We start from the raw sequence: 24,088 nt of genomic DNA on the forward strand, positions 1-24,088 counted from the left end.
ATGTGCATAAATAAAGCAATGTGTTTATCAATATACTTGTTTATCCCATAGGATAAATGTACAGATTCAGAATATCTAATAGCAACAAGGAACTTATATGGTAAAAAAAAATCTTACAATCTTTTCAACATAAATTTAGTTTTCATAGGAAATTATATTACAATATATAATTTAAGTAAAATATATGGTAAACAATTTTAAATACAAACAGAAAAGGAAGCAGTTTTCTAGTACCGATCAACAGCTCAGTGGCTTGTTCTATGGCCCAGTTACCACTTAGGAGTAGCTTCTCTTTTAAGCCAATCATACTTTTTACAATGGAAAACTTTCCTGAAGTATATAATTCTTATCCCACCTTGCAAACAGGGGTCAAGTTGAGCGGGAATGCATGGGAACAGAGTTCATGCACTATTTTTGCAGTTCTCTCTGGTTAGAGGGATAGTGAGATCCTCTAGTAATGGGTGGTAACATTTCCTACAATACACTAAATGCAAGCCTGTTAGTAGTTATGCTGTGTGATCCCCTGCACTGTGTGGAACATATTGTGATTACATTTCTGTGTGACTTGCTCTGGGGTTATTTAGCTCAACTCAGCAGAAATAAAAATATTGCATCTTAAGTGGTGAGACTCTGTGACAGAAGAGGATTCTCCGTCCCAGAGGCAACCATTTAACCCTTCATTGGATTTAATTTGCTTTTATTAACCCAAGTGTATAGATAGACATATAAATACAGTGTGTGTGTGTGTATATATAAAACAATATTAATTGTGAGGGGTGGTGTGGAAGTCTTGGTGAGTTCCCACACTTTTTTTTGTAGGACAGCATTTTGACAGTTTCAGCATCCTATGCGCCTTGTCAGTGAGGTGCTGTCATATGTTTCTAGGCACATTGGGCAAGGAGGAGGAAAGTTTTAAGATCACAGCTATTTTTTACCTATGGCACAATTTTGAAATTATACCATGGATTAATTTCTTACATTCACTCAAATAGTTTATTAATGGATACAGTAATAAAATGTATAATAAGTCTTTGAATAAGTAGTGTCAAAGTTAAATTCTAAATAAAAGGAAACATACATGAGTGTATTAAGCCCAATGCCCAAACTGTGTCTGATACCCACTGCTAGAAGTTTTGACACCCTGCTTGAGTATAACAATATTATACAAATATTCTAAACCTTAGGTTTATGTCTCAAACAAAAAAATAAAAAGTGATATTGTAACTTAAAATATATTCATAATGGAGTTATTTATGTTACTATGTTTCTTATAATCCCTTATGTATACTCCAGTCACACCCAAAAATTGTCTCTACTACTCTTTTTGATGCCTACCCTTTGATTGTATATTAAATAATAAAATTATAATGTGTCTGTGGCTATCAGGTAGATTACAAGTTATGCGCGTTAGAGGGTATTTACCGAACGCAACAAAAGTTGCGTTATTTCACCCTCCATATCGCTGCCATTACAAGTTTTCAAACAGCCGACTTATGCGTGCGATATGGTTGCATTGAGCTCCATACCGCACAAAATGCAAGCGCTGCTTTGACGTGCTGGTGCACGCTTTCCTCATAGACATGAATGGGGAGAGAGTGTTAGAAAAAAAACCACCTGCAATTGTGGAATGAAAAGCTCCGTAACGCAGCCCCATTGATGTCTATGGGGAAAAAAAAGTTAAGTTTAAACCTAACACCCTAACAAAAAAACCACGTCTAAACACCCCTAATCTGCTGCCTCCGACATGGCCGACACCTACATAATGTTATTATCACCTAATCTGCCACCCCCGACATGGCCAACACCTACATAATGTTATTAACCCCTAATCTGCCGCTCCAAACATCACCGACCCCTACATAATGTTATTAACCCCTAATCTGCCGCTCCCGACATCGCCGCCACTATGAAAATTCAATAACCCCTATTCCGCTGCTCCTATTCTCCCGGTAAGTGAATCTTCGGGGGTTAGTGTTAGGATTTTTTAAGGTTGTATTGGTTGGGTTTATTTTTTAGGTTAGGGCTTTGGGCAGCAATAGAGCTAAATGCCCTTTTAAGGGCAATGCCCATCCAAATGCCCTTTTCAGGGCAATGGGGAGCTTAGGATTTTTGAGTTAGTCTTTTATTTGGGGGGTTGGTTGGGTGGGTGGTGGGTTTTACTGTTGGGGGGGTTGTTTGTATTTTTTTTTACAGGTAAAAGAGCTGATTTCTTTGGGGCAATGCCCCGCAAAAGGCCCTTTTAAGGGCTATTGGTAGTTTAGGTTAGTTTTTTTTTTATTTTGGGTGGGCTTTTTTTATTTTGATAGGGCTCTTAGATTAGGTGTAATTATTTTAAATATCTTGTAATTTGTTTTTTATTTTCTGTAATTTAGTGGGTTGTTTTTTTGTGATTTAGCTAATTTAATTTAATTTATTTATTTGTATTTAATGTAGGGAATTGATTTAATTGTAGTGTTAGGTGTTATTGTAACATAGGTTAGGTTTTATTTTACAGGTAAATTTGTATTTATTTTAGCTAGGTAGTTAGTAAATAGTTAATAACTATTTAGTAACTATTCTACCCAGTTAAAATAAATACAAACTTGCCTGTAAAATAAAAATAAACCCTAAGCTAGATACAATGTAACTATTAGTTATATTGTAGCTAGCTTAGGGTTTATTTTATAGGTAAGTATTTAGTTTTAAATAGGAATAATTTAGATAGTAATTTTATTTAGATTTATTTAAATTATATTTAAGTTAGGGGGTGTTAGGGTTAGACTTAGGTTTAAAGGGTTAATACATTTAGAATAGTGGCAGCGACATTGAGGACAGCAGATTAGGGGTTAATAAATGTAGGTAGGTGGCGGCGATGTTGGGGGCAGCAGATTAGGGGTTAATAAATATAATGTAGTGTTTGTGATGCGGGAGGGCCTCGGTTTAGGGGTTAATTGGTAGTTTATGGGTGTCAGTGTACTTTTAACACTTTAGTTATGTAGTGTAAAACTCATAACTCCTGACTTTAAAATGCGGTACGAATCTTGACGGGATAGGTTGTACCGCTCACTTTTTGGCCTCCCAGGACAAACTCATAATACCAGCGCTATGAAAGTCCCATAGAAAAAAGGGTTTATGAACTTTACGTAAGTCGCTTTGCGGTAAGGCCAAAAAAGTGTGCGGTACACCTATACCTGCAAGACTCATAATACCAGCAGGCGTAAAAAAGCAGCGTTAGGACCTGTTAACGCTGCTTTTTTACCTTAACGCACAACTCGTAATCTAGCCGAAAGAAAACTAAAATACACATTAAAAAATCCTATTACTACTATAAAAATTACAAAGTATCTACTTACAAAAATAAAAAATACTAAATAACAAAAAATAACAAACACTAAATTACGAAAAATAACAAACAAAATTATCAAAAATTATTCCAAAATCAAATCAGCCAATAGAAATATAAAAATATAAGGGACGCCATATTGAAATGGCTCCCTTGCATTGAAGATTCAGTGTACGGTGGCCACCGTATGAAAAGGATGCTCTGTGCCGGATGTCTTCAGGATGGACCCGCTCCACGCCGCCGTGATGAAGATAGAAGATGTCGCCGGGATGAAGTTAGAAGATGCCGTCTGGATGAAGATAGAAGATGCCGTCTGGATGGATGAAGACCTTGCTGCCTGGATTAAGACCTCTCGCCGTCTGGATGTCTGGACTTCAGGAACTGTAAGTGGATCTTTGGGGGTTATTGTTAGGATTTTTTAAACTTTTTTGGGTGGGTTTATTTTTTTAATTAGGGTTTGGGCTTTTCTTAAAAGAGCTAAATGCCCTTTTCAGGGCAATGCAAAAGAGCTAAATGCCCTTTTAAGGGCAGTGCCCATACAAATGCAATTTTCAGGGCAATGGGTAGCTTAGGTTTTTGTTTTAGGTTGGGTGGTGGGGTTTACTGTTGGGGGGTCTTTGTGTTTTTTTTTTACATGTAAAAGGGCATTTTCAGGGCAATGGGTAGCTTAGGTTTTTGTTTTAGGTTGGGTGGTGGGGTTTACTGTTGGGGGGTCTTTGTGTTTTTTTTTACATGTAAAAGAGTGGTTTAACCTACAAAAGGCCCCTTTAAGGGCTATTGGTAGTTTATTGTAGGCTAGGGTTTTTTTTTATTTTGGGTGGGCTTTTTATTTTTTATAGGGCTATTAGATTAGGTGTAATTCTTTTTTATTTTTGATAATTTCGTTTATTATTTTTTGTAATTTAGTGTTTGTTATTTTCTGTAATTTAGTATTTTTTATTTTTATGTAATTAGATACTTTGTAATTTTTATAGTAGTGTTAGGATTTTTTTAATGTGTATTTTAGTTTTCTTCAATTGGTTGTTAGTTTAATTTTAGTTTAATAGTTATATTAGTTTAATTGTTAGTTTAAACTTATTTTTTTTTAATTTGACGGGTAAGTTTTAATTTAATTTAAGATATGGAAATTGTAATTTTAATATAAAGTTAGGGGGGCGTTAGGTTTAGGGGTTGCTAGTTTAAATAGGTAGTTTATGGGTGTTAGTGTACTTTGTAACAATTTAGTTATGAGTTTAATGTAACAGTTTTGTTGCGTAAAACTCATAATTACTGCTCTCAGATGGCGGTATGGATCTTGTCGTTATAGGGTGTAATGCAAACTTTTAGCCTCACCGCAAAACTTGTAATGGCTGCGCTATGGACGTCCCATGAAAATGTTTTCATTTTTACAACTGCGGAACTGACGTTGCGTTACAGGCTAAAAGGCTTGCGGTACAGCTATACCGACAAGACTCGTAATGGCTGCGTTGCTATTTTAACGCGTTAAAATATGAACGCACAACCCTTTAATCTACCTGTATGTAAGGTAGTTTTTTTTAATCAAATTTCAGTCCTACATGTCCAGAGTAGTGATGTTACGAATAGTTCGCCGGCGAATAGTTCCCGGTGAACATAGCATGTTCGCGTTCACCGCGGACGGCGAACATATGCGATGTTCGGTCCGCCCCCTATTCCTCATCATTGAGTAAACTTTGACCCTGTACCTCACAGTCAGAAGACACATTCCAGTCAATCAGCAGCAGACCCTCCCTCCCAGACCCTCCCACCTCCTGGACAGCATCCATTTTAGATTCATTCGGAAGCTGCATTCTTAGTGAGAGGAGGGACAGTGTAGCTGCTGCTGATTTAATAGGGAAATCGATAGCTAGGCTAGTGTATTCAGTGTCCACTACAGTCCTGAAGGACTCATCTGATCTCTGCACCCCAAAAAGCCCTTTTTAGGGCTAGAACATCAGTCTCCTTTTTTTTTTTTTCCTGTGTAATCTAATTGCAGTTGCCTGCCTGCCAGCGTGTGTGTCAGGCTCACAGCGTATACTGTGCCCACTTGCCCAGTGCCACCACTCATATCTGGTGTAACAGTAGTGTACATTTAAAAAAAACAACACTTTTTTGACTGTGAAATAATAGCAGACAGCTGCCAATACCAAGATGGCCGCCAATAAGGCAGATGGGGAGGGTTAGAGAGCTCTTTTGGGGGGATCAGGGAGGTTGGGGGCTAAGGGGGGATGCTACACCACAGCATATGTAAATAAAAAATTAAAAACCTTTTATTTTAGTACTGGCAGACTTTCTGCCAGTACTTAAGATGGCGGGGACAATTGTGGGGTGGGGGAGGGAAGGGAGCTGTTTGGGAGGGATCAGGGGGTCTGATGTGTCAGGTGGGAGGCTGATCTCTACACTAAAGCTAAAATTAACCCTGCAAGCTCCCTACAAACTACTTAATTAACCCCTTCACTGCTATCCATAATACACGTGTGATGCGCAGCAGCATTTAGCAGCTTTCTAATTACCAGAAAGCAACGCCAAAGTCATATATGTCTGCTATTTCTGGACAAAGGGGATCCCAGAGAAGCATTTACAACCATTTGTGCCATAATTGCACAAGCTGTTTGTAAATAATTTCAGTGAGAAACCTAAAATTGCGAAAAAATTTAAGTTTTTTTTAAATTTGATCGCATTTGACGGTGAAATGGTGGCATGAAATATACCAAAATGGGCCTAGATCAATACTTTGGGTTGTCTACTACACTACACTTAAGCTAAAATTAACTCTACAAGCTGCCTACATGCTCCCTAATTAACCCCTTCACTGCTGGGCATAAAACACGTGTGGTGCGCAGTGGCATTTAGCAGCCTTCTAATTACCAAAAAGCAACGTCAAAGCCATATAAGTCTGCTATTTCTGAACATAGGGATCCCAGAGAAGAATTTACAACCATTTATGCCATAATTGCATAAGTTGTTTGTAAATAATTTCTGTGAGAAACCTAAAGTTTGTGAAAAAGTGAACAATTTTTTTTTATTTGATCGCATTTGGCGGTGAAATGGTGGCATTAAATATACCAAAATGGGCCTAGATCAATACTTTGGGTTGTCTACTACACTACACTTAAGCTAAAATTAACTCTACAAGCTGCCTACATGCTCCCTAATTAACCCCTTCACTGCTGGGCATAAAACACGTGTGGTGCGCAGTGGCATTTAGCAGCCTTCTAATTACCAAAAAGCAACGCCAAAGCCATATAAGTCTGCTATAATGGCATGTCTGGCAAACAGTGTGGGGGCAAGAGTCCATCTGACCACTGATACCTGGTCTGCAAAGCATGGTCAGGGCAGGTATATCACCTACACTGCGCACTGTGAAGCGGGCGTAATCCATACACTACATGATCGATACAACATCATACCTGATATTTTAAAGCACGTTATTCCAAACAATTTAGGAATGTTAGGTGATTTATGCCCTTTATGGATTAAAACCAGACTCTGTATCAACTATGTAATTTTCCATGGGAGTTTTGCCATGGATCCCCCTTGGGCATGCCACAGTCCGGGTATTAGTCCCCTTGAAACAACTTTTCCATCACTATTGTGGCCAGAAAGAGTCCCTGTGGGTTTTAAAATTCGCCTGCATATTGAAGTCTATGGCGGTTCGCCGGTTCGCAAACTTTTGAGGAAGTTTGCGTTCGCCGTTAGCGAACCCAAAATTTTATGTTCGCGACATCACTAGTCCAGAGTGATGTTTGTAGTCTGGAGGTTTATTATCTGTTTGTTTGCATTATTTAAAAGGGACATTAAACAAAAAAAAATATTACCTGGTTTTAAAATGTTTCATAGTGTTTAATTAAAACCAAAATATTTATTTTGCCTACTTTCTCTGTAACTTAAAATGACAATAAGCAGCTTGTAATTACACAATTTTTCTTCAGTTGCACAATGAACTAACATCAGGCAAGTATGAACATTTTTTGAATAGATTGACTACTTGTTTGCTACAGCTGTTTTCCAATTTATCTTATTTAAAGGGACATTAAACACCTCAAGATATTAAATAAATTGTTTAACTACATGTAGTAAAGCAACTTTGCAATATACTTTCATTATTTAGTTTGTTCTACTTTCCGGGAGCCCCTGGGAGTTCGAAGTAACGGGAAGGGGACTTGACCGTAGGAGGAATTAGGCCTAGTGTGTGATTGGTTGGAGATTGTAAAGGGGTGGGCTTAGCACGCGCTGTTACGCTTTTAAGGAAAGAGCGGGAGAATCTGTCATCAGATTATTTACCAAACTTATGTGGAAAGTGCTTGTTCGTTGTGGAATTATTCGTGATGGCGCAGTTTGATGCGATTTTCGACCAGCTTAAGTTGGAAGCTGCTAAAATGGGCCCTACCTGGCTCGAGGATAAGTTACGTCCCTTGTTCGGTCCTGTTATTGAAACGAAGGATGATTTGGAGGATGCTGCTTCGAGACCTGTGAGGCGTTCGAGGCCCCCAGTTCGTTTGGATCCGGAGTCGGAGGGGAGTAATGGCGGACGGAGAAGACCCAGCCCCAGTCCGGGGTTAAAGGCGGCCGTGAGGAAGAAGTCAAGTTATGGTTCCGGAAGTCGGCAGGTCGGAGCTGAAGTCACGGATAATGCTGTCATACGTAATTCTGATAAAGGTGGTAAGGTGGTGGTTCTTAATCGTCAAGATTATTTAAGTGAAGCTTACAGACAACTCTTGGATGTCACGGTATATGAGAAACTCAAAAGTAATCCTGTATTTTATTTTAAATCAGCATTGAAGATTATTTTGGAGCAAGCCATGAGTGATGGCATTATTAAACAGGCTAATTTTGACTTCTTATATACTGAGCACCCTGTTTCGGCTATATTTCATTATTTGCCGAAGGTTCACAAACACGCCACCAGTCCACCTGGCAGACCCATAGTGGCAGGAATAGGCTCATTGAATGAGCCACTTTATGAATTGATAGATGGGTATTTAAAACCTTTTGTCTTGAGCCTTATGAGTTATATAAGAGACACGTCTGATGTTATCAGACAAATTGAGAGCCTAGTTTGGCAGGAGGACTATATGTTCGTTACTATTGACGTGGTCTCTTTATACACTTGTATTCCTCACGACAAGGGAGCTTTGGCTATCAAATTCTTTTTGGACAATTTTTCTACATATGATGTTGCATTGAAGCGGTTCATTGAGGTCTCAGTTGACTATTTGCTGACCCATAATTATTTTCTGTTTGAGGGGGATTTCTATCTCCAGAGGCGTGGGACGGCGATGGGGGCCAAATTTGCCCCCTCCTATGCCAACCTATATTTGGGTTGGTGGGAGCTGTCCCACGTCTATGGAGATGGGAACCCCTTCAGGGATTATATACATTTTTTTGGTCGCTATATCGACGATATTTTGTTGATTTGGAAAGGTCCTAGAGACCTCCTTGACCCGTTTCTCAAATACTTACAGAACAACTCACTTAATTTACAGTTCACCATGGAAATTAGTCCACATTCAATTCCTTTTTTGGATATTGAATTACATTCAAATGTTCAAAAATCCTGCATAGAAATTGAGTTGTTCAGAAAACCAATGGCTGGAAATACAATTTTGAATGCCAAATCATGTCATCCATATCATACTATCAAATCCATTCCCAAAAGTCAATACATGAGAATTAAACGTAACTGTACAAGCTCAACAAGTTATGAAAAACACTCTAGTGATTTGACCGACAGATTAGTCATGAGAGGTTATTCACGCACAGCCTTACTTCAAACTAAAAGTGATGTTGATCAGTTAGACAGAACAGACTTATTTGTGTCAGGCAAATTTAAGGCTTCAGATAAATTTAATAAATTAAAATTTATCACTTCCTACAGTATGGAATATGGCAAGATTTGTGACATAATCAGGAAAGCTCTCCCCATATTGACCACTGATGAAAGTTTGGTAGATATTGTTAGGGAGGGTATTTGCTTTGTGTCCCGTAAGGCACAAACCTTGGGGAACATGCTGTCTCCCTCTATGTTACCACGTCAACAAACTCAAAAAAACTGGCTCTCTATTAAACCTGGTTTTTATAAATGTGGAAGTAAAAGGTGTAAGTCTTGTGCTTTTGCATCTTTTGGCACTACTTTTACATCTACGAATTATCAAAAGATATTTGAAATTCGTGAACATATGACGTGCAATTCCTGCTACGTTATATACCTTTTGACCTGTAGGGGGTGCTATAGGCAGTATGTAGGACAAACGACTCGTGCGTTAAAAGATCGCTTTTTAGAGCATTTACGCTCAATTGATGATCCAGAGTCCACTACGCCTATTTCCCTGCATTTCAAAAAACATCACCACTCTGACAGTTCACTGCTGACATTCCAGGCGATCCAACTGATTCCTAGGCACCCAAGAGGTGGCAATAGAGGTATTGCTCTCAGTAAAAGAGAAGTTTACTGGATTTTTCAGTTGGGCACTAGGGTGCCAGCAGGTTTAAACTTTGATTGGGATGTAAAACTTTTTGTAGATCAATAGTATTATTTAGTTTATTTTTACAGGGTTCACTTATTTCGACATAATTGTTGAAACACATTTTTAGTAATTTTTGATAATTTTTTCAGATTAAAAGACATTATTTAATAATTAATTTTATTTTTATTACTGTTATCACTCAGTTTAATACTTACATTTGTATTTAATTAATAATGTCATATCTTTACATTTAGGATGTTTATTATGTCTTTTATTTTATTTTTTGTGTGTTAATTTGAGTATTCATGACAGGACAAAAAATTTGTAGTTTAAAACACATACTTTGCTCATGCTCACCTGCCTTATAGTATTAAGTTCACTTTAATTAACTAATTGATTGCTGTGAGTTAACAGCTCACCTGTATTTAAGGCAGTGTATCATGGGTAGTAAGTATGGTCACTGAGGATGTAACACAAGGAAACGCGTCTGACCAGTCTTTATATTTTTCTACCTTGCTGCCTGTCTTTTGCTGTTTTTCAATCCTACCTGTGGGACAACATTATGCCTAACTGTATATGTGAAGGACTTTCCTAATAAACAGGTATAAATATTCATTTATTTCAACTTTGCTTGGTGTTTTTGTGATTAAGTCTCACTGCTGCCGGGTGCGCTGGAAGATTTTGCTTATGATAATGCTGTGCCGCCTGGGAGCATTAGTTCCTTACCGGAGCAAGTTGAAGTGCCTGTAAAGAAGGGTGATTCTTTGCCTAAGGGTAAGATGGCCAATTTAGGCCAAAAAGTGGTATTTAAGGGGAAGAGGCAAGTTAGTAAAGGTGACGGCCCGCCGAGGCCTAGTTTAACGAGTGGGGGTAAGGAGCAAGTGAGTGGCGGTAGGTTAGAAAGTGTTTTAGTGAAAAAGAGGGGTGAGGTATTGAAGGTGTCGGGTTCGTCTGAGCTATCTCAGGCGGTTGAGGAGCAGTTGCATAATTTTTCAAAAACGGCCCAGATTTTAAGGCCTAGTAGCAATGATGAGGAACAGGATTATCGAGTGTTAGATGAGAGGGTTGAAGGGGTTGAAGTCAGTGAGTGTCAGCATGATACAGACATTGATAACGGCATCGGGGAATTAGCCTTATATTTAGATTCTTCTGAGGAGGATTTTATTCCTCCTTCTCCCTGTATAGTCAACCCCCTTTGCCAGTTTGGACCGTCAGTCAGGGCATCGAGTGATTTGGTTTTAAGGGGTGAGTTAAGAAATTTGAGGGGTAGGAATGTTGATGTGGTTAAAAATTTACCTGTCTCTAACAATGTTTTTCTTTTAGAAGGGAATGAGATTGGGTCAAGGCCTGAGAATTCTCCGGGTTTCTTAATGGTGGGAAATGACGGCCTAAGTGGGGATGCTTATGGTCTTCAGGAATCCTGGACGGAAAATATCAGGCTGGATATGGAGGACGGCGTTCTGGGGGTGGAACGTCTTAATACAAGGGGAGAAGAAACAGGGGTGAGTATGGCCAATTTTAATTTTGGTCATCAGGGGATGATGGGTAGGAAGCATAGCAATACATTTCATAGCTCGGTTAATTCTGTTCAACGTCCAAACAGGTCTGGGATTGGGAGAATACAAGGTAGAGGTAGGCAACGCAAGAGGTATGGGGATTCAAGGGGAGATGGGTTTGAGGTTTCATCTGCTAAGAGGGGTAAGGGTGTTTTAGTGGATAGTAGGTTGGGTATGTCTACGGCTAGCAGGGGCATTGGAATTTGGGCACCTTCAGGGGGTTTGTCACATGTTTCTGTTTTACAGGCTGAAAGAGGTCAACATTTGATAGCTAATACGGAACCCAGGACTACTGGGTTCCAGAACATAGAGAAGGTTACGGCTGCATCTCAAGGGGATCAGTCTGCAGCGACTCAGGATCTTGGTACAGGTAATGAGGGTTCTGGGGCTGTGAATCTGAAAGTGGGGGTTGAATCAGTTGGTGTGCATGCTGATCCTTTATCAATAACTGTTGTAGCTGGTTTAAGGGACTTGTTAGCCAAGTTAGAAGGTGCTAAAGTTCCAGGGGGAGTCGCCAATTCATGGGTTCCTCCTGGATCGGCCCCTAAAAATGGGGTATTAGGTATTGCTGGTGAGGGAACAAAAGATGTAGGGTCGTTACCCCAATCTCAAGTCGTTGGTTTGTCTCAATCAAAAGTAGCTAATGTTGATAATAAAGCGTCTGGTGGTCCTGAGCTTAAAATTGCTGACACGGCGTTGGCCAGGTCTTGTTTGTGTTCTATTGGGCCTTTGGGTATGCACTTGACGGCCGAGTTAAGGGAGAAGATAGGCAAGAGAGAGTTTATTGAATTATTTTCTCTCCTCCCCCTTGACCAGTCTTTTGAAATACCTGAAGACTCAAAAAAGGATGCGTCCAAGAAGGAGGAGGAAGAGAGGAAAAAACGTTATAGAATATTACCAAAAACATTTACTAACTGGTTTCAGGCTTTTGTTATTTATGCCAGTGTATTTGCTGGTAAGTTCCCTGATCAAGACACGGCACTTTTTTGTTATTTAGATGAGATAGCCACTGCTCAGAGAACATACAGGGGCATGGCTTGGTGGGTTTATGATGAACAATTTAGACAACGTTTGTCGGTTAAGCCTGAGATGAAGTGGGATGACCGTGATATGGGCCTTTGGCTAAAAGTGATGACCCCGTTAAGGTCTTCGCAGCCTTTTCGCGGGGGTGCCGGCGGGTCACTGCAAAGTGGTTCGTCGGCAACAGTCAAAAAAGGTTTCTGTCTTGCTTTCAATGAAAAGTTTTGTAAATGGGGATCGTCTTGTAAATTCAGGCACGAATGCTCAGGGTGTGGGGGATCTCACCCTTCCATCAAGTGTTTCAAAAAGAATAAATTGGGAGGAACCCAAGAGCTACCTGAAAAAGGGATTAACCCCAGTGAGGCTAAGCGGGATGGAGCTGTGGCTCGTACTCTACGCTAAACAGAAGGGCTTTGGTGAAAAAGCCTTGTTATTGTTGCATGGTTTCGAGTTTGGTTTCAGAATCCCATCCTCAGGGGGTGTTGTTCATTACAGGGGTAACCTTAAGTCTGCTAGGGAATGGCCTGAGGTTGTTAGGAGTAAGCTCGAGAAGGAGGTTTCTTTGGGTCGAATAGCAGGTCCTTTTAAAGTTTCTCCTATCCCGCATTTGCGTATTTCTCCTTCGGGAGTGGTCCCTAAGAAAGAACCTGGTAAATTTCGTCTTATTCACCACTTATCTTTTCCAAAGGGTGGGTCTGTGAATGATGATATTCCGTTGGAATTATCGTCTGTGTCTTATACATCATTTGATATGGCAGTTAATTTGGTTAGAGAAGCTGGTCAATTTGCCTTCATGGCTAAAGTGGATATTGAGGCAGCCTTTCGGTTACTTCCGGTTCATCCTTCTTCCCATTATCTATTGGGTTGTTGTTTTGATGGTTTTTTCTACATTGACCTTTGCCTCCCGATGGGTTGTTCTATTTCTTGTTCTTTGTTCGAGTGTTTTAGTTCCTTTTTAGAATGGGTGGTTAAATTTAAGTCAGGTTTCTCTTCTGTAGTTCATTATTTGGATGATTTTCTTTTTGTTGGTCCTCCTGATTCGGATGTTTGTTTGAAGTTAAGGGATTGTTTTTATTCGATGGCGTCTGAATTTGGGGTTCCTATTGCAATTGAAAAATCTGAGGGTCCAGTTACGGCCCTTAAATTCTTGGGTATTACAATAGATTCCAAAAAAATGGAATGTAGTTTACCCTTGGAAAAGATTGTGGATTTGTCAAAAACGATTCAGCAATTTTTGGGGGTCCGTAAGGTGACTCTGAGGGAAATGCAATCTTTGCTTGGAAAATTGAATTTTGCTTGCAGAATCATTCCCATTGGTAGAGTTTTTTTTCCAGAAGAATGTCATTGGCTACGTCTGGTGTTAGTAAGCCTCATCATTTTGTAAGGATTAAAAAAGGCCACAAGGATTATTTGAAAGTTTGGTTGGAGTTCCTTAAAAACTTTAATGGAGTTGCAATATTTATGGAAGCTAGGATCTCTAATGTAGATCTGGATTTGATAACAGATGCAGCTGGTGGTGTTGGTTTCGGGGCTTATTTTCAGGGTCATTGGTGTGCGGAGGTGTGGCCTCAAGAATGGGTGGAGTTGGGTTTAACTAGGAACCTAGTCTTCCTTGAATTATTTCCGATTCTGGTTTCTTTGTTTGTGTGGGAAGTTGATTTGGTGAATAAATCCATATTGTTCCACACAATGGAACGAGAGCAGGGTTGAAATCTAACTGAGAAGTAGTAAAACAGATATCTATGGAAAAGGCAATAATATAGTGCTGTTCCCTAGCGGTGGAGAGATATGTCCTTGTCAGATAATGATGCTTTATGGGTCCATACGGCCTTTACATGACGGCCCGTTGTTGGTTCACTTAGATGGTTCTTTTTTGTCACAGTATCAATTTAGAGCCATTCTGAAGGGTTCAATTGTTTTATTGGGTTTTAATCCATTAGAGTTCGGGTCCCACTCATTTTGTATAGGAGCTGCTACTGAAGCTACTATGCTAGGTCTCAGAGAGGATATAGTTAAAAAGATTGGTAGATGGGGTTCAAGTCGTTATAAATCTTATGTTAGACCTGATTTGAGGGTTTAAAAAAAAAAAAAAAAACATTTTTAGATTAGAGTGAATGTTTTGGAATGCTTGAGCTGAAATCACCCTGAATACTCTGTTTATTTCTTTTATTTCAGGTGTGAGGATCGTATGGGTGATGGGGCATTCATTTATATATTGGGCCAATGCTGCGGCCAGTAAGAAAATGGGCGGCCTTCAGCTCGGGTGTCCAGTTGGTCAATGGGAGGTCAAATGGTTTGGGATTAGGGGTATGTGCTGGGATCTTCTGTTTCCATTGTTTCGAGATTACAGCAAGGTTTTCCATCACCCGGATGTTTTGATATTGCATTTGGGGGGCAATGATTTAGGTATGATTCCTCAAAAAGAATTAGTGAGAAGAATTAAAAGGGATTTGGGCAATATAAACGAGCTTTATCCCGGAATAAAAATAGTCTGGTCACAGATTACTCCTCGACTGGTTTGGAGATCAGCGTGGGATTATGATAGGTTGGAAAAGAGCCGCAAGAAAGTTAACAAAATAGTTAGTTCTTTCGTAAGAAGGTTGGGGGGGGGTGTTGTTTTCCACCCAGATTTTGAAGTGGAAGGAGCTGAGGAATTCTATCTAAAAGATGGTGTACACTTTAATCAATTTGGGCTGCAGCTATTTCTTTTTGATATAAAAGAAGCGTTGGGCAAAATTTTGGGTTTGGCGGGACTGGGCTGTTCGGTCAGTCCAGTCGGTGGCGGGGGTGCTAGTTCCCAGACAAATATGGTAAGCAATATGGCCAAGTGATTTGGAGGATTTTAAGTAGTTGCCTCTCCATGGGGTGAGTGGGCAACTGGTTTTATAGGGGCAAGGGGTTCCCTATTAAAGTGTATGTGTCCTTCAACGGACTCAACGGGGATATAGTTGAGTCCAGTTTTTGAATAACGGCCATCTTGTTTTGTGGGTTTGGGAACTAGCACCGCTGTGGGGAATTTACAGTTTGTTTGATTTGGAATGTTATTTATGAACATCAGGTATGTTCTGTTAAATGTTTGAAATATTTATTATACAATATTTAACTTATGTTATTAATAAAATGGCTGCGGACAATTTTTATACCAAAGTTGTGTGTAACTCTTATTTATAGCAATTAAGTTATTTAATAAATGTTATAAGGTTTGGCCGGGGGATTGACGACTTTAAAGGTCAGGGAGCCCCTGGGAGTTTGAAGTAACGGGAAGGGGACTTGACCGTGGGAGGAATTAGGCCTAGTGTGTGATTGGTTGGAGATTGTAAAGGGGCGGGCTTAGCACGCGCTGTTACGCTTTTAAGGAAAGAGCGGGAGAATCTGTCATCAGATTATTTACCAAACTTATGTGGAAAGTGCTCCCTCCCTCCCCCCCCCAATTTTTGTTTTCCTTCCTTGTTTCGTGTACGTCGCAGCAAGTCGGGGGTGCTAGTTCCCAGACAAATATGGTAAGCAATATGGCCAAGTGATTTGGAGGATTTTAAGTAGTTGCCTCTCCATGGGGTGAGCGGGCAACTGGTTTTATAGGGGCAAGCGGTTCCCTATTAAAGTGTATGTGTCCTTCGACGGACTCAACGGGGATATAGTTGAGTCCAGTTTTTGAATAACGGCCATCTTGTTTTGTGGGTTTGGGAACTAGCACCGCTGTGGGGAATTTACAGTTTGTTTGATTTGGACTGTTATTTATGAACATCAGGTATGTTCTGTTAAATGTTTGAAATATTTATTATACAATATTTAACTTATGTTATTAATAAAATGGCTGCGGCCAATTTTTATACCAAAGTTGTGTGTAACTCTTATTTATAGCAATTAAGTTATTTAATAAATGTTATAAGGTTTGGCCGGGGGATTGACGACTTTAAAGGTCATGTAATTTAAATCTGAAAATTGTGGGATTTCTAGTTCATGTTAAACATGGAAGTGCAGACAAAGCTTTATTCCGCACAGTCATTGGTTGCACACTGTAGCAAGCCATTTATAGTCATTCCTAATTGGCCTCAGCAGAAAAGGTAACCTAAGTTACAATATGATGGCACCCACTGCTTTAAGGACATTAACATTGTTTCAATATGTAAACAACTAATATACGGCTAGATTACGAGTTTTGCGGTAAGATCGGCTCGGTACTAACTTGCAAGTTATTTCCACTGCTCACCTCCCTATAGCGCTGCTATTACAGATTTGCAAAAACCCGGCGTTAGCAGGCAATACGGTTGCGTTGAGCTCCATTGAGCTCCATATTACACCCAAATGCAAGCGCTGCTTTGAGCTGGTTTTACGTGCTCGTGCACGACTTCCCCATAGACATCAATGGGGAGAGTCGGCTAAAAAAAAGCCTAACACCTGCAATAAAGGAGCGTAAAGCTCCGTAACACAGCCCCATTGATTCCTATGGGGAAAGAAAAGTTATGTTTACACCTAACTCCCTAACATAAACCCCAAGTCTAAACACGCCTAATCTGCTGCCCCCGACATTGCAGCCACCTACGTTATACTTATTAACCCCTAATCTGCCGTCCCCGACACTGCCGCCACCTACATTATAGTTATTAACCCCTAATATGCCGCCCCCAATGTCGCCGACACCTACATTACAGTTATTAACCCCTAATATGCCGCCCCCAATGTCGCCGCCACCTACATTACACTTATTAACCCCTAATATGCCGCCCCCAACATCGCAGCCACCTACATTACACTTATTAACCCCTAATATGCCGCCCCAACATCGCTGCCACCTACCTACACTTATTAACCCGTAATCTGCCGCCCCCAATGTCACCACCACTATACTAAAGTTATTAACCCCTAGACCTAACCCTAAGTCTAACCCTAACGTAACCTTAACACCCCTAACTTTAATATAATTAAAATAAATCTAAATAAAAATTACAATTAATACCTAAATAATTCCTATTTAAAACTAAATACTTACCTTTAAAATAAACCCTAAGCTAGCTACAATATAACTAATAGTTACATTGTAGCTATTTTAGGATTTATTTTTATTTCACAGCTAAGTTTGAATTTATTTTAACTAGGTAGAATAGTTAGTAAATAGTTATTAACTATTTACTAGCTACCTAGTTAAAATAAATACAAACTTACCTGTAAAATAAAACCTAGCCTGTCTTACACTAATACCTAACATTACACTACAATTAAATAAATTACATTAATTAAATACAATTAACTAAATTACAAAAAATAAAAACCACTAAATTACACAAAATAAAAAAGTAATGATCAAATATTTAAACTAATTACACCTAATCTAATAGCCCTATCAAAATAAAAAAAAAAAACTAGCCTAAACTAAACTGCCAATAGCCCTTAAAAGGGCCTTTTGCGGGGCATTGCCCCAAATAAATCAGCTCTTTTACCTGTAAAACAAAAATACAAACAACCCCCCCAACAGTAAAACCTACCACCCACACAACCAAACCCCCTAAATAAAATCCTATCTAAAAAACCTAAGCTCCCCATTGCCCTAAAAAGGGCATTTGGATGGGCATTGCCCATAAAAGGGCATTTAGCTCTTTTACGGTACCCAAAGTCCCTAATCTAAAAATAAAACCCACCCAATAAACCCTTAAAAAACCTAACACTAATCCCCGAAGATCCACTTACAGTTTTTGAAGACCCGACATCCATCCTCAATGAAGCCGGGAGAAGTCTTCATCCAAGCGGCAAGAAGTCCTCAACGAAGCCGGGAGAAGTCTTCATCCAAGCGGCAAGAAGTGGTCCTCCAGATGGGCAGAAGTCTGTCATCTTCAAGACATCCAGCGCGGAGCACACTCTTCATACGGTCCCAGCCGTACACTGAAGGTTCCTTTAAATGACGTCATCCAAGATGGCGTCCCTTGAATTCCGATTGGCTGATAGAATTCTATCAGCCAATCGGAATTAAAGGTGAAAAAATCCTATTGGCTGATCCAATTAGCCAATAGGATTGAGCTCGCATTCTATTGGCTGATTGGAACAGCCAATAGAATTGCAAGCTCAATCCTATTGGCTGATTGGATCAGCCAATAGGATTGAAGCTCAATCCTATTGGCTGATTGCATCAGCCAATAGGATTTTTTCACCTTTAATTCCGATTGGCTGATAGAATTCAATCAGCCAATCGGAATTCAAGGGACGCCATCTTGGATGACGTAATTTAAAGGAACCTTCAGTGTATGACTGGGACCGTATGAAGAGGATGCTCCGTGCCGGATATCTTGAAGATGGAGCCACTCCGTGTTGGAAGGATGAAGATAGAAGATGCCGTCTGAATGAAGGCTTCTGCCCATCTGGAGGACCACTTCTTTCCGCTTGGATGAAGACTTCTCCCGGATTCATTGAGGACTTCTTGCCACTTGGATGAAGACTTCTACCGGCTGCATTGAGGATGGATGTCCGGTCTTCAAAAACTGTAAGTGGATCTTCGGGGGTTAGTGTTAGGTTTTTTTAAGGGTTTATTGGGTGGGTTTTATTTTTAGCTTTGAGTTTGGGCTCAAAAAGAGCTAAATGCCCTTTTAAGGGCAATGCCCATCCAAATGCCCTTTTCAGGGCAATGGGGAGCTTAGGTTTTTTTAGATTTTATTTTAGGATTTTATTTGGGGGGTTTGGTTGTGTGGGTGGTGGGTTTTACTGTTGGGGGGGTTGTGTGTATTTTTTTTTTACAGTTAAAAGAGCTGATTTCTTTGGGGCAATGCCCCGCAAAAGGCCCTTTTAAGGGCTATTGGCAGTTTAGTTTAGGCTAGGTTTTTTTTATTTTGGGGGGGCTTTTTTATTTTGATAGGGCTATTAGATTGGGTGTAATTAGTTTAAATATTTTATCATTTCTTTTTTATTTTGTGTAATTTAGTGTTTTTTATTTTTTGTAATTTAGTTAATTGTATTTAATTAATGTAATTTATTTAATTGTAGTGTAATGTTAGGTGTTAGTGTATCTCAGGTTAGGTTTTATTTTACAGGTAGATTTGTATTTATTTTAACTAGATAGCTAGTAAATAGTTAATAAATATTTACTAACTATTCTGCCTAGTTAAAATAAATACAAACTTAGCTGTGAAATAAAAATAAAACCTAAGATAGCTACAATGTAACTATTAGTTATATTGTAGCTAGGTTAGGTTTTATTTTACAGGTAAGTATTTTGTTTTTAATAGGAATTATTTAGGTATTAATTGTAATTTTTATTTAGATATATTTTAACTATGTTAAAGTTAGTGGTGTTAGGGTTAGACCTAGGGTTAGGTTTAGGGGTTAATAAATTTAGTATAGTGGCGGTGATTTTGGGGGCGGCCGATTAGAGGTTAATAATATTTAACTAGTGTTTGTGATGCGGGAGTACAACAGTTTAGGAGTTAATATTTTTATTACAGTGGTGGCGATGTCGGGAGTGGCAGATTAGGGGTTAATAATTTTATTTTAGTGTTTGCGATGCGGGAGGGCCTCGGTTTAGGGGTTAATAGGTAGTTTATGGGTGTTAGTGTACTTTTTTCCATTTTAGTTATGAGTTTTATGTTACGGCTTTGTAACATAAAAGCCATAACTACTGACTTTCAGTTTACGGTATGGATCTTGATGGTATAGGCTGTACCACTCACTTTTTGGCCGGACAGGCAAACTCGTAATACCGGCACTATGGAAGTCCCATTGAAAATTGAGTTTTTGAAAGCTGCGGTAGTTACGTTGTGTTACGGCCAAAAAAGTGTGCGGGACAGATATACCTGCAAGTCTCGTAATACCAGCGGTAGTGAAAAAGCAGCGTTATGAGGCTTTTTCACTCATAACGCAAAACTTGTAATCTAGCCGATAATTTTTAAACATACATGAAGAAATTATTCTTGGGTTAATCTTTGCTCTGAATACATCATTAAAGCAATGGTTTATTTAGTGTTTAATGTCTCTTTAAAAGGGCCATTCTATAATTACTTTTGTAGAAGACACAGCTAGCCACAGTCATTTTGTTAGCAAAACATGCTTTGTTTTGCAGCTGTTATCATCTCTTCTACAGCCAATTAGATATGTGGCATGGTTAGGCTTGTGAAGCCTGCCATGTGAAAATCTTAGGACAGGAATAACTCCAATTTACACACTTTAATTTGAGGAAAAGAGGGAAATAAATAAGTAAAACTTATTGTTCTTGAACTATGGGATTTTACTCAAAGTTATACTCTCCATATAGCTAAATATTCTTGAATAATGCAAGACACATCAGACAAATTTGATCTGTAAATGACCAGTCGTAATTTGCACCGTTTTGTGTAAAATAAAAAAACATAATTTATGTAAAAACTTACCTGATAAATTAATTTCTATCATAGTGGAAAGAGTTCATGAGCTAGTGACATATGGGATATACATTCCTACCAGGAGGGGCCAAAGTTTCCCAAACCTCAAAATGCCTATAAATACACCTCCCACCTCACTCATACTTCAGTTTAACGTATAGCCAAGAAGTGAGGTGTAAAGAAGGGTTAAAAAGCATACCAAAAAAGAGGAACTGGAAAAAATAATGTGCTTTATACAAAAAAAATCATAACCACAAAAAAGGGTGGGTCTCATGGACTCTTGCCACTATGAAAGAAATGAATTTATCAGGTAAGTTCTTATATAAATTATGTTTTCTTTCATGTAAGTGGCAAGAGTCCATGAGCTAGTGACATATGGTATATAATACCCAAGATGTGGAAGTCCACGAGTCACTAGAGAGGGAGGGATAAAATAAAGACAGCTAAATCCGCTGAGAATTAAATCCTTAAAAATAATTATGTTTTCTTAAAAATGTCAGAAAAAACACAAATCAAAAAGGCATTAGAATCAAACTGAGACAACTGCCTAAAGAACCTTTCTACCAAAGGCTGCTTCCGAAGAAGCAAACACATCAAAATTGTAAAATTTAGTAAAAGTATGCTTTGCAAATTTGATCAACTAAAGCTTCATTCTTAAAAGCCCAAGAAGTGGTAACTGATCTACTAGAATGAGCTGTAATTCTCTGAGGTGGAGACTGCCCCATCTCCAAATAAGCTTTGTGATTCAAAAGTTTCAACCAAGATGCCAAATAAATGGCAGAGGCTTTCTGACCTTTCCTGGAGCCAGAAAAAATAACAAATAGACTTGAAGTCTTTCTGAAATCTTTAGTAGCCTCAACATAATATTTCAAAGCCCTTACCACATCTAAAGAATGTAAACCTTTCAAGAGTATTCTTAGGATTAGGACATGAAGAAGGAACAACAATTTCCCTATTGATGTTGTTAGAATTCACAACTTTAGGCAAAAATTTAAATGAAGTCCGCAAAACAGCTTTATCTTGATGGAAAATCAGATAAGGAGACTCACAAGAGAGAGCAGACAATTCGGAAACTCTTCAAGCAGAATAAATAGCCAAAAGAAATAACACTTTCCAAGAAAGTAGTTTAATATTCAAAGAATGCATAGAGACCTAATTATCAAGCCGTCAATCGCCTCAAATACGCTGGAATTCCACAGCGTAATTGTGGCGAGCCTGATTCGCCCTATTTATCAAAGCCTACAGACCGGCAAAAGTTGAAATTTGTGATGTAACATACGATCCGCCGGTCTCAATCCGACACAGAACGATGCTTACGTCATTACAGATGTTCCGAATACAAATTCGGCACTATCTGACAACTTTTGCAAGTTATCAACTTTCTAACAGGTACGCTCGCCACTATTCCGGCCCAGCGTACCTGGTTTTCAATCCGCCACCCTGGAGGCCGCGGATGCATTAGGAATTAATGGGAGTCTGAAAGCAGTGAAAGCTTATGTCTGATGCTGCCAGATATCCCATTGATTTCTATGGTAGAATAAAAGTTACGTTTACACCTAACACCCTAACATAAGCCCCGAGTCTAAACACCCCTAATCTGCCGCCCCAACATTGCCGTAATCTAAATAAAATTTATTAACCCCTATTCCGCCGCTCCCCGACACCGCCGCAACTAAATAAAAGTATTAACACCTATCCTGCCGCTCCTGGACCCCACCACAACTAAATAAAGTTATTAACCCCTATTCAGGCACTCCTGGACCCCACCACAACTAAATAAATATATTAACCCCTATACCGCCGCTCCCCGAGCCCACCGCGACTAAATAAAGTTATTAACCCCTATACCGCCACTCCCAGACCTCTCCGCAACTAAATAAATGTATTAACCCCTAAACCCCTGGCCTCCCACATCACTACCACTTACTAAACTTATTAACCCCTAAAACCGCCAGCCCCCCACATCGCCATAAACTAAATTAACCTATTAACCCCTAAAACTAAATAGCCGCTGTCTTTACATTATAATTACCTCATCCCTATCTTAGAATAAATTTAAACTTACCTTTAGAATTAAATTAAATTATACTAAGCTACTAATGAACCTACCCTAACTATTATACTAAAATTACATTAAACTACCCTATTATACTAAAATTACATTAAACTAACAATTAAATTAACTATATTACATTTTTAAAAACCTAACCCTACTCAAATTAGGATTGAGCTTGCATTCTATTGGCTGATTGGAATAGCCAATAGAATGAGAGCTCAATCCTGTTGGCTGATTGCAACAGCCAATAGGATTTTTTCCACCTTAATTCTTATTGGCTGATGGAATTCTATCAGCCAATCGGAATGTAAGGGACGCCATCTTGGATGACGTAATTTAAAGGGAAACTTCATTCTTCAGAAGACATCGGAAGAAGAGGATGCTCTGCGCCGGATGTCTTGAAGATGGAGCCGCTCCGTGCCAGATGGATGAAGATAGAAGATGCCGTCTGGATGAAGACTTCTGCCGGCTTGTATGAAGACTTCAGCCCACTTGGATGAAGACTTCTGCCGGCTTCGCTGAGGACTTCTGCCGCTTCATTAAAGATGGATGTCCAGTCTTCGAAAACTGTAAATGGATCTTTGGGGGTTAGTGTTAGGTTTTTTTAAGGGTTTATTGGGTGGGTTTTAATTTTAGATTAGGGGTTTGGGCTGAAAAATAGCTAAATGCCCTTTTAAGGGCAATGCCCATCCAAATGCCCTTTTCAGGGCAATGGGGGGCTTAGGTTTTTTAGATAGGTTTTTATTTGGGGGGGTTTGGTTGTTTGGGTGGTGGGTTTTACTGTTGGGGGGTATTTATATTTTTATTTACAGGTAAAAGAGCTGATTTCTTTGGGGCAATGCCCCGCAAAAGGCCCTTTTAAGGGCCATAGGTAGTTTATTGTAGGCTAGGGTTTTTTATTTTGGGGGGGCTTTTTTATTTTCATAGGGCTATTAGATTAGGTGTAATTAGTTTAAATATTTGATAATTTATTTTTTATTTTGTGTAATTTAGAGTTTATTTTTTTGTAACTTAGTGTTTTTTATTGTTATTTTTTGTAATTTAGTAATTTTTAATAGTAGATTTAAATAATTTGAGTAGGGTTGGGTTTTTAAATATGTAATATAGTTAATTTAATTGTTAGTTTAATTTAGTTTTAGTATAATAGGGTAGGTTAATGAATAGTTTAATATAGTTTAATGTAATTTAATGTAATTTTAGTATAATAGTTAGGGTAGGTTAATTAATAGTTTAATAAATATATATATATATATATATATATATATATATATATATTTAATTTATTTTTTTATTGAGGTTTGATATGCAATAACAGGCAAGCAATTCATCCA

At 38.8% G+C, this 24,088-nt stretch overlaps 1 protein-coding gene across 1 annotated transcript in view; it reads right to left on the bottom strand.

The window, feature by feature from the left end:
- LOC128661588 (cadherin-9-like) overlaps nt 1-24,088 on the bottom strand; it is a 569,287-nt gene that overhangs the window by 80,104 nt on the left and 465,095 nt on the right. The window lies entirely within an intron of this gene.

Source organism: Bombina bombina, chromosome 5 (genome assembly GCF_027579735.1).
Source record: "Bombina bombina isolate aBomBom1 chromosome 5, aBomBom1.pri, whole genome shotgun sequence".
Lineage (NCBI taxonomy): Eukaryota > Metazoa > Chordata > Amphibia > Anura > Bombinatoridae > Bombina > Bombina bombina.